General features: G+C 33.0%; 1 pseudogene; it reads left to right on the plus strand.

Annotated features, from left to right (window-relative positions):
• Positions 1–7,008: 7,008 nt before the first annotated feature.
• LOC114637432 lies at positions 7,009–7,937 on the plus strand (annotated as a pseudogene).
• Positions 7,938–9,583: the final 1,646 nt, after the last annotated feature.

Below are 9,583 nucleotides of genomic sequence, written 5' to 3' on the forward strand. Positions count from 1 at the left end.
TCCTAACCACCAGCCTGGGAGCACTTATGGAGGGATCCAGGGCTTCAGCTGAATATGTAAGAGTGGAGGGCCCTGCCGGGCACAGGTGGTAGATGAGATCCTTGACCTCATGAAGGCTGGACGCCTCAGGGGGTGGGAATTTTGAGGGTGGGGAAGTGGGAGTGGGGGGGTTGGTGGGGGTTACATCCACGGAGAAGAAGGAGGAGGGGTAAGGGGATGGGGGGTTCCCGGGTGGGTGGGGGATGGGGTAAGGGGATAACATATGAAATGTAAATAAAATATCCAATAAAAAAAAAAAAAGAAAAGAGGCTATCAACTTGAATGAGGGAGAAAAAGGAGAAATTTGAAGAAGGCTGTATTAGAGTAGCTGAAGGAATGAAAAGGAGAATGGAAAATTATAAAATTCCATTTCAATTAAAGTCATATCTTTAATAAAGTAATACATTAACTGTATTTAGTGATGAGTGAAGGAATACATGAGGAGATGATAAATAAAATGAGAAATGAAAGCATATTTTCAAATATTCATTAATTATATTTTCTCACACCCTTCAAAACAATAACAAAGGAAACTGGCTACATTTTTTTTTCTGAAATTCTACTATCAACAAGAAAAATAATTCCACTGACATAGAAGTCAAAGATATTATCTTCTCTTAGAAAACTTTAGAAAAAATGGAGGTGATATATCTTTCTAAATGTCTAAATTCAAATTTGTTTTCTCCAGAAAACTTGTGTGAATTTGCAAGGGAATACAGTCATTGATGTCCAGGGGATGCATAGTGCCTGGAATCTCTAGATCACTAGCAATGTCATGTGTGGCTAGACGGTTATTTATAACCCACATCTGGTGCTAGCTTCAGCTTGTCAGATAACTGGGCCTTACAGGAAATTCTCCTGGTGAGTTTATAATTTGGCAGGTAAACCCAAGTCTCTTATGAATGAAAAAAATCAACATACATAATTAAAGACAAATAGTTACTTTAGACTCTATATTAATTTATAAAATATCCAGTGATTTTCTGTCTCTTTTTTACATGATGTAATTTTAGTAATAGAAATAGATGTTATGACTTGACTAGTTTGGATGTTTAACTCATTCCACTTATCTTAAAATTATTTCTTCCTATAAGAACATGACCCTTACTTCTGTGAATTTTTCATGAATGACAGGTGTCTGTTATCTTTAAAAGATGCAGGATATTTTTCTATAAGCATCTACTAGACATGTGTGTGTGAGAGAGAGAGAGAGAGAGAGAGGGAGGGAGGGAGCGAAAAGGGGTGGTGAGAAAGAAATGAAAGAAATAGAGAAAAATTTAAAAGTGTTGAAAAGTGTGTGGAGGAGAATTAAAATATCAGTGTAGAAATCCAGGAAAAAAAGTATAAAGGAAGGGAAATAGTAGACTCAGAAAGGGTGAAATGAGATGCTATTACAAATAATTTTCCTTTTCCATCATCTACTCTGAGTACACTCTCTAATTTTTGCCTCCACTATGTAGAATGCAACGTAAGTAAATGTTAAATAGAGGTAATTGCTTTGATTTGGAGATGGAACTTATTTTGAGTTCAGTTCAAAATGTTGTCCATAAAGATTAAAATGTGACATGTCAAAGGTACAGGTGGGCACAGCAGGTAAATAATGCCTACTTAGGTTTTACATAGTCATATAAGGGAAGATATCTCTGGAATGTTTAGTAAATCAATGGAGTGTTGATTAAGCATAACGTTATTTTAAACTTACTACGAAATTCAGAAGCGTAAATTGAAACATGAAATACATTCTAGCAAGAACTGCTTGCACTCTCCCTACTCTTTGGAGGGAAATGAAGAGAAAAACTTACAAACAAACAAAAATCAAACTCACATGGAAAGAGAATTAGCTGTGGTCAACCCCTCTTCCTAAAAAAGAACAAGCCAAATTGAAGCACCTGAACATTTATTTAGTTACCTTTTTTGAAGCAGACTGTATTGATGTTTATGTAGATTATTGAATAATTAACATTAAAGTAAATTAAATATTTGAAGTGATTTATTTTAATCACTTAAGAAATATTTAAGAATTAATTCTTGACCAGTATTGGAAGAAGATCAATAAAAACAAGAAGACTAGACAGGATTAATTTGAACAATTTACAGGATGGAGCTTCTCCATGGACTTATCTAATATTTGAGAGTTAATTATTTGAAATGAGTTAATGATAAAAATGTTGCCTATAAATGTCCTTACCAGTACTTCTTTCACCAGAGAAAATCTATCACAGGACAAAAATCACACAGAGTATTGGGTGGTAGCTGGGATTCAAAATGAGTAAAAGTAATTTTCTTAGTGTTTGTTGGAAGCATGTAAGACACACCTTTTTAAAAATGAATTAAGTTCATGAAAATCAAATACAGATGGAGAGTATTGATAAAAGGATGTAAAAAGAAATATTTGGGGCCATTGTACCTCTGTCTTGTAGTAATTTTTTTATTGTACTGCATGCATTTAGAAGTTTTGTTTTCATTGCTGTAAATACCACTCCATTATATTTAGGTATAAGGCCTTAAGATAATCATTGTGATATTAATGATTTAATATGTTCTTTGGTAAAATAGGTTTACTAACACTTCTTAGTGCTATTTTACTTAACATATTAATTCATTTAGGGAACTTAGGAACAAGGAAAATGGAAAGACTTGAATATTATGGTAAGAACACAGAGACTGAAAGCGCTGAAGGGGTTTGTGGCCCCATGGGGAAAGCAACAATACCAACCAACCAGAGATTCCAGGGTCTGAACAACGAACCTGGGAACACACATGGAGAGACCTATGGCTCTAGCCCTATATGTAGCAGAGGATGGCCTTGTTGAGCATCTGTGGGAGAGTATGCACTTGGTCTCTTGAAGGCTGGATGCCCCAGTGTGGGAGAATGCAAGGACGGGGAGGCATGACTGGATGGATGGGTGGGGGCACACTCATAGAAGTAGGAGGAGGAAGGATAAGATAGGGGACTTCTGGGGAGAGGATGGGAAAAGGGGATAACATCTGAAATGTAAATAAATAAAATATCCAATAAAAAATAAGAGTACACCTACTGATTCTTCCTTGAGAATAACTTACCAAGATCAGATATTTTATCATGCTAAAATGATAATAAGTCCTAATTATTTCACTTTCATATGTTTAAAGTTTGACTAAAAGTTAATTCTACAATGATTGGGTGAACAAGTATGCAATCTTAGTGAAAATATTGTTATACATTTATTAAAGATATATCACCATTGTACATATTAAACTAAAGCAAATTATTAAGAGAGTAGAAAACTAGATTAGAAAATATGTAACAATTTTCTGTTTCCAGTTCTGCTCATGCAGAATGGCTATTGTAGCTGCTCAAATGGCTGTGAGATCTGAGGCTGAAGAATCAATGGCTTTTTACACAGGAAATGAGCCTTATTTTTTGTTCATAAATATATGGAATGCAAAGGACAGAGGAACACGTCTAGGTTGAAATTTCATTGTATATGTCTTTCTTTTAGTTAGGTACATTTTAAAACTCAATTTTGTCATACACATACTAGTAATTTGAGACTGCCTTGAAACACTAAAAGTTATAATTCTATGTTGGGTACTCACTAATTTGTCCAAAAATAGTAAGATGTTCTTATAATCTTATTCTTTGTAGATTAAGATTAAAGAATGAGTTTGATTGCAATTTACATTGCTTAGACTGCAATAAAAAGTACTGAAACATAAAGCTATTTAAAGCAAAAACATATCTGCTAAGTAACTGACTTGGATTTTAAAAAAAAAAAAGTAATGAAATAAACTTTAGCTCAGGATTCTGTAGATGTACATACACTTTGATCTTTGGTACCATGTTTTTATGCAGAGATTCTTAGCATTGACCATTAGAAAATCAAAATATCCCCAGAAACAGAAGATGCTCTGCATCCCTAAGTATCAAATATTCAGTCAAGACGAAGTTCTTCCTAAAACTCACCAAGCACATCCATTTCATTGTTATGAAAACAGGCTTTGTCTTTAATAACTAGAGACCCTAGGATTAAAAAAAAAGATATAATTCTGATGCCAAAAATAAGACAATCTTGAAAGAGGTGAAAAGTGCATGCTAAGTTCATCATAGGACTTTGGATATATTCAGATGTCCAAATAATAATATCTTTGGCTCCAGACCTAGAAAATTCTAGTTTCAAAGTTCTAACATTTTGTATGATCTTGTTGTGGGTTTCTTTCCTTGATCATTAAGACTCAATTAATTTTTGCATTTCTCATTTTACAGCTATTCTCAGATGCATATCAAAGTAAACTGAACATGGTGACATATTTGGTAAATTTTTTTCTCTTCTGTCTTCAGATTTAAACTTAAGACACAGGGGCGAATTATTTGACTTATTTTTGAGTGAAGGAAATGATCTGAGATCACACTACGTGTAAGATCACACTAAAATTCATTGCTGACTTAAGTACAGAAGCCAATCACCTTTTCAATTCAAAACTCTCAATGGAAGTTTATAGAAAGAAAACAATGAATTAGCAAATAAATTGAAGAAAAGTCTTTCAAAAATCATAATAAAGTCTCAGTTGTAGCTTTGTGGAAAAGGATAGCTAAAGATTCAAATCTATTTTGAAATTAGAATTATAATTTCAAGGATATTTAGTAAAACTTAGTTTCAATTTTTTTTGTCAATAAGCCAGAATGATCATTTAGTTCTTATCAAGCGTTGTTTAACAACTCAATTTCTCAGAGACTCATGTAATATGTGAACTAAAATTTTAATTCCGGTTTTTTAGAAGAATAATGAATTTTATGTCTATGAACCTCACTGAAATAATTGCTACTGTTAGACTCACATGAAAAAAAATGACTTTGTGTGAACATGACTCCATAAGTAGAAAATATTTACATATGTTTCAAAAAACTGTATATAGCAATAGATATTAATTGTTTGGCTATTATGTAATTACAAATCTTAAAGTTATACTGTAGAAATAAATTCTTTCTCAAAACTAGCTTTCATTTTTAATGTGGATGTTAACATGAATAGTAATTCATAACAAAGAGATTAAAAAGAAATTTAATAAATGGGTAGATAGCAATAATTTTAAAATTACTAGATTTCAGTAATGACCATAGTTTTACTCTTATTTGGATTCAAATTTATTTTAACAGCATTTATTAATTACTCTGTCATTCTTCCAGCTGGATTGGGAATGTTAGTAAATTAGAAGTACTCTCAGTCCCTAACTCAGTGTCTCAATTTTAATGAATAAAATCTTATATGATTGATTTTCTCTTTGACCATTAATAAAAACAATTTTGTTAAGAGATAAAATATTTAATTAGGGAATCTCTTCAATTCTTACATAAGTTATATTTTGATACTAAAATGTCAATTTCTTCAAAGAAGTCAAATTCACTGAATTATTAGGATATTTATTCTGTACCATCAAAGTTTAAATTACAAATTCAGACTATACAAATCTCTGAATATGAAGTAATTGGACATTTAGTGATTGATTTGTTATTCACTCCTACTATGTAATTATTTCTTGGTGGATTTCCACATCATGTGTGGCAGATAAACTTGATTAATAAAAGAGATAAGTATTATAGAAATATCCATTCTGTTACATAAATTGAATAGACAACTTGGAGGTCAGGTATGTACCAATAGAAACAATTTTACATAATTTGTTTTCTGAAATAAACTATATCAATATTCTTCATGGATTTTCCCCAGCAGCATAAATTGACTAAAATAAAAATTAAAAGTGGAATCTTTCATTTAAACATAATAGAATATATATTTATATTTTGCTTATATATTATTTAATATATAAGTGTTATATACTATATGAATATATAGATAAGACTTGTGTTATTGTATATACATGATCTCAGGACTGACCACTTGGTTTTGGGTAAAAAATTAGGGAACTCACTCATGAAGAGGATATATCTTTTGATCTCAGCACTTCTTAGTTGCCTATAATTCTTGTGTGTGTGGCATGGGTGAATCTCCCTTTTCTATGTTAGCATATCTATTATACCTTCACAGGTCTTGTATACAAAGACATATTTTTGTGGTATCAGGGGTGTAGCAAGGGGTCATGCTTGGCATAATTGGAGGGTAAAATTGAAGCGTGCAAACAACAAATTTATGTGTGATATAAAAATTTAAAAAGCAAAATTATACAAGTGAATATGTATTCTACCATTCTTAGTTTTAATAACTACCACATTTCATGATTAAGTATAAAATTTTAATGAAATACCTACAGAATATGTTTTAATTACAAAATATTAATATTATGGTGCTAAAATCACAGATAATAAAAGGAAAAAACAAAAAATTGGAAAATTAGTAGTTGTATTTAAGGTGTAGTTTTTATAGTGTATTGGCTTTTGTGTCTTTATGTCAGCATAAGATTTATAGAACGGGAGTTGGATATAAGCAACCCCACATGGGTGATAAGAGCCAAACTCAGATTCTTTCTAAGAGGTTTACTCATTCTTAACACTGAATGATGCCTACAGCCCCTTGGACAATTAATCAAATTAGTTTTAAGGACTTGATACTTAGACTGTTCATTTTCTAGTTCATATACACATCTATGTATATAAACTGTGTTCAACTTTATCAGAATCAAAATTTTGATAAATCAGAATTAAAATTTGACCTACAGTTTAAGATTAGACTTTACATGTACTTTGAATTATACTTTTATTTGTAACAATCTTGGAGTCTCTTAGGACCCCAAATCATCTTTTACAAGAACTTAGTTGCATATTAAAAACAATCAATAACCACAATTCTAAGCCAGTCTTTTATTATTGGATGAGTCAATTCAATTTTATTCATGTGAAAACTAACATAAAATCATTAGGGTTATCTCTCAAACAAAGGCTGATATTAGTGTTAATAATCAATGATCTCCAAATTGAAGTCCCTCATTAATCTATTTTCAAGGACCTGCTATGTTTTTCTATGTGATCGAACTATGGGGAATATTACTGTGTTTATTCTCTTGGGATTGTCTGACCATCATATCACTGAAGTCTTCTGCTTTGTATTATTTCTGTTTTGCTATATTGCTATTTGGATGGGCAATGTTCTCATAATAGTTTCTATCACATGCACTCAGCTCATTGACCGTCCCATGTATTTCTTCCTCCAGTACTTATCACTTTGTGATCTTTGCTACACATCCACAGTGACACCCAAACTCCTGTCTGATTTACTGGCAGAAAGGAAGATTATTTCCTATAATAATTGCATGACACAGCTCTTTGTTCTTCATTTCCTTGGTGCCATCGAGATCTTCATTCTCACAGCCATGGCCTATGACCGCTATGTGGCCATCTGCAGGCCCCTGCACTACACCATCATTATGAGCAGACAGAGATGCAATGAAATCCTTGCAGCTTGTTGCGCTGGAGGATTTGTGCACTCAGCCAGTCGTCCCTTCTCATTGCCTTTTTGTCTTTTTGTCATCACAATGAGATAGATCACTACTTCTGTGATGTATATCCTTTATTGAAATTGGCTTGCACTGATACACATAGAATTGGCCTTTTTGTTATTGTTGCTTCTGGACTAATTGCTTTGGTGACATTTGTAGTTTTAATGGTATCTTATGTTCTGATAGTACACACCATTAGTGTTTACCCTGCAGAGAGCCGTTCCAAAGCTTTTTCCACATGTAGTTCACATATAACCATTGTGGTCCTGTTTTTTGTGCCTGTTCTCTTCGTTTACATCAGACCAAATATAACATTCCCAGAAGACAAAGTGTTTGCTCTTTTCTACACCATCATAGCTCCCATGTTCAACCCTCTGATCTACACGCTGAGAAACCTGGAGATGAAGCATGCAATTAAAAAAATATGGCATCATCAAATACCTTTATACAGGAAACAAATTCCATGAAAGACATGAAAATGTGCATATGTGAATATCAAGTCATTCTATAACTGTCTTATTCTTTTCTTCACTTATTAGATTTTAATAATAGTTTGCAGGGTTTCTATTTTGTGTGTCTTTTGTTCTCCCTTCTTTTGTCTTTCAGTGTGGCTCTCATTGGAATGTAAATGAGAGTCTTTCCAATGTAAACAAAATGCTGATTTTGTTTCCTTCATGACCTGGTATTTCTTTGTGGCTTTTTTTCTCTCATCAACTATCACATTCTAGAAAACTCTAAAAATTAACTTACTAGTATTCTTGGATTCTGTGTAGTGATTATACTTGTTGCCATTATATCTGTAAAATCACTGTTTAGTTGGTTTTCTTAGTAGAGACACAGCACCCAAAATGTCCATGCCTGACTGATTGTATAATATTATTTTAATTCAATAACATAAATAAATTGTTCCCATTTAAAAGCATAAATTTTATAATTAAGAAGGAAAGAATTAGAAGTCACATGTCATTTTACAATGATTCTGCAGATGAATTTTCATGTATAAATACATATGTTGCTTTTCATCTCTACAACTGCATAGGCTAATAAAGAAATAATATAATATACTGGTAATTATGTTACTAATTATACAACTTTATTCACTGAGAGTATCATCTCTGATATTATATAATAAAAGTTCAGTAAGCCATTATAATTCCATGTTTAAACCAATCAAAGTCATGGTGCATGTTTGCAGAGGATATTAAACCCAGCAACATGGCTACTCTGGCTGGAATATAGACATATCCTTTATACACAACTTTAATCCAAAACATGAAGTCTAATTGAGGGACAGATAAATCAACAAATCAGAAAAAGAGTCGATAGAGTAGGATATGCCGAACTTTCATAAGAACAGCAAAGGGAAGAGAGACTGTTTACAGGAGTACAGGGAAAGTCAGTGGAATTGAGCTGAACTCTGTTCAGTCAGGTGAGTTAAATGCAGTTGAGTTCAGTTCAATCAGCTGAAGCAATTGAGTTGAGTTCAGTGAGTCAGTGCAGTGGAGTTGAGTTCATGCAGTTCAGTGCAAGTCACCAGAGCCTACTGAAGCCAGAGAGTAAGGAGACAGAAGATTAGAATATATTGTCAGAGTAGGTTTGAGGCCAAGCAGAACAATTCAGTGAGAACCTGAAAGAAGCCAGGTTTAAATTAGTCAGCTTGCAAAGGAGTTTGAGCCAGAAAAGCTGAATTGAACCAGGCAGCCAGAGTTCAGAAAGAAATAGAAAAGATAAGCTTATGCAGAAGTAAGGAAAAGATAAGCTTTTTCTCAGAGGTTGAAAACATTGAAGGCCTGGATTAGGTTGAAATATAGTTACTAGCTTCCAAGACTAGGCCTAGGTTACCTGACAGAGGCAGTAAGCCACCAAGGAGACAATTACTTCGCCAAATAACAGTTACTCTCACACATACTAGTGTTCTAGGGGCAAACTTGAAAGCTATTGTGGAATGAATGGTTGACCTAAAAGACAAAGAGAAGATTTTTTTGTTCCTTTTTTTTTCTTACCATTTTTGAAGCTCAAAATTAAGACACCAAATGTGTGATTGTCATAGAATAGTCTTCAGGGCTGACAAAGGGCTATATTCTAATTGTGTGCTCACAAGAACTTTTCTCTC

The sequence above is a fragment of the Grammomys surdaster genome, unplaced genomic scaffold (genome assembly GCF_004785775.1).
Source record: "Grammomys surdaster isolate TR1022 unplaced genomic scaffold, NIH_TR_1.0 125284, whole genome shotgun sequence".
Lineage (NCBI taxonomy): Eukaryota > Metazoa > Chordata > Mammalia > Rodentia > Muridae > Grammomys > Grammomys surdaster.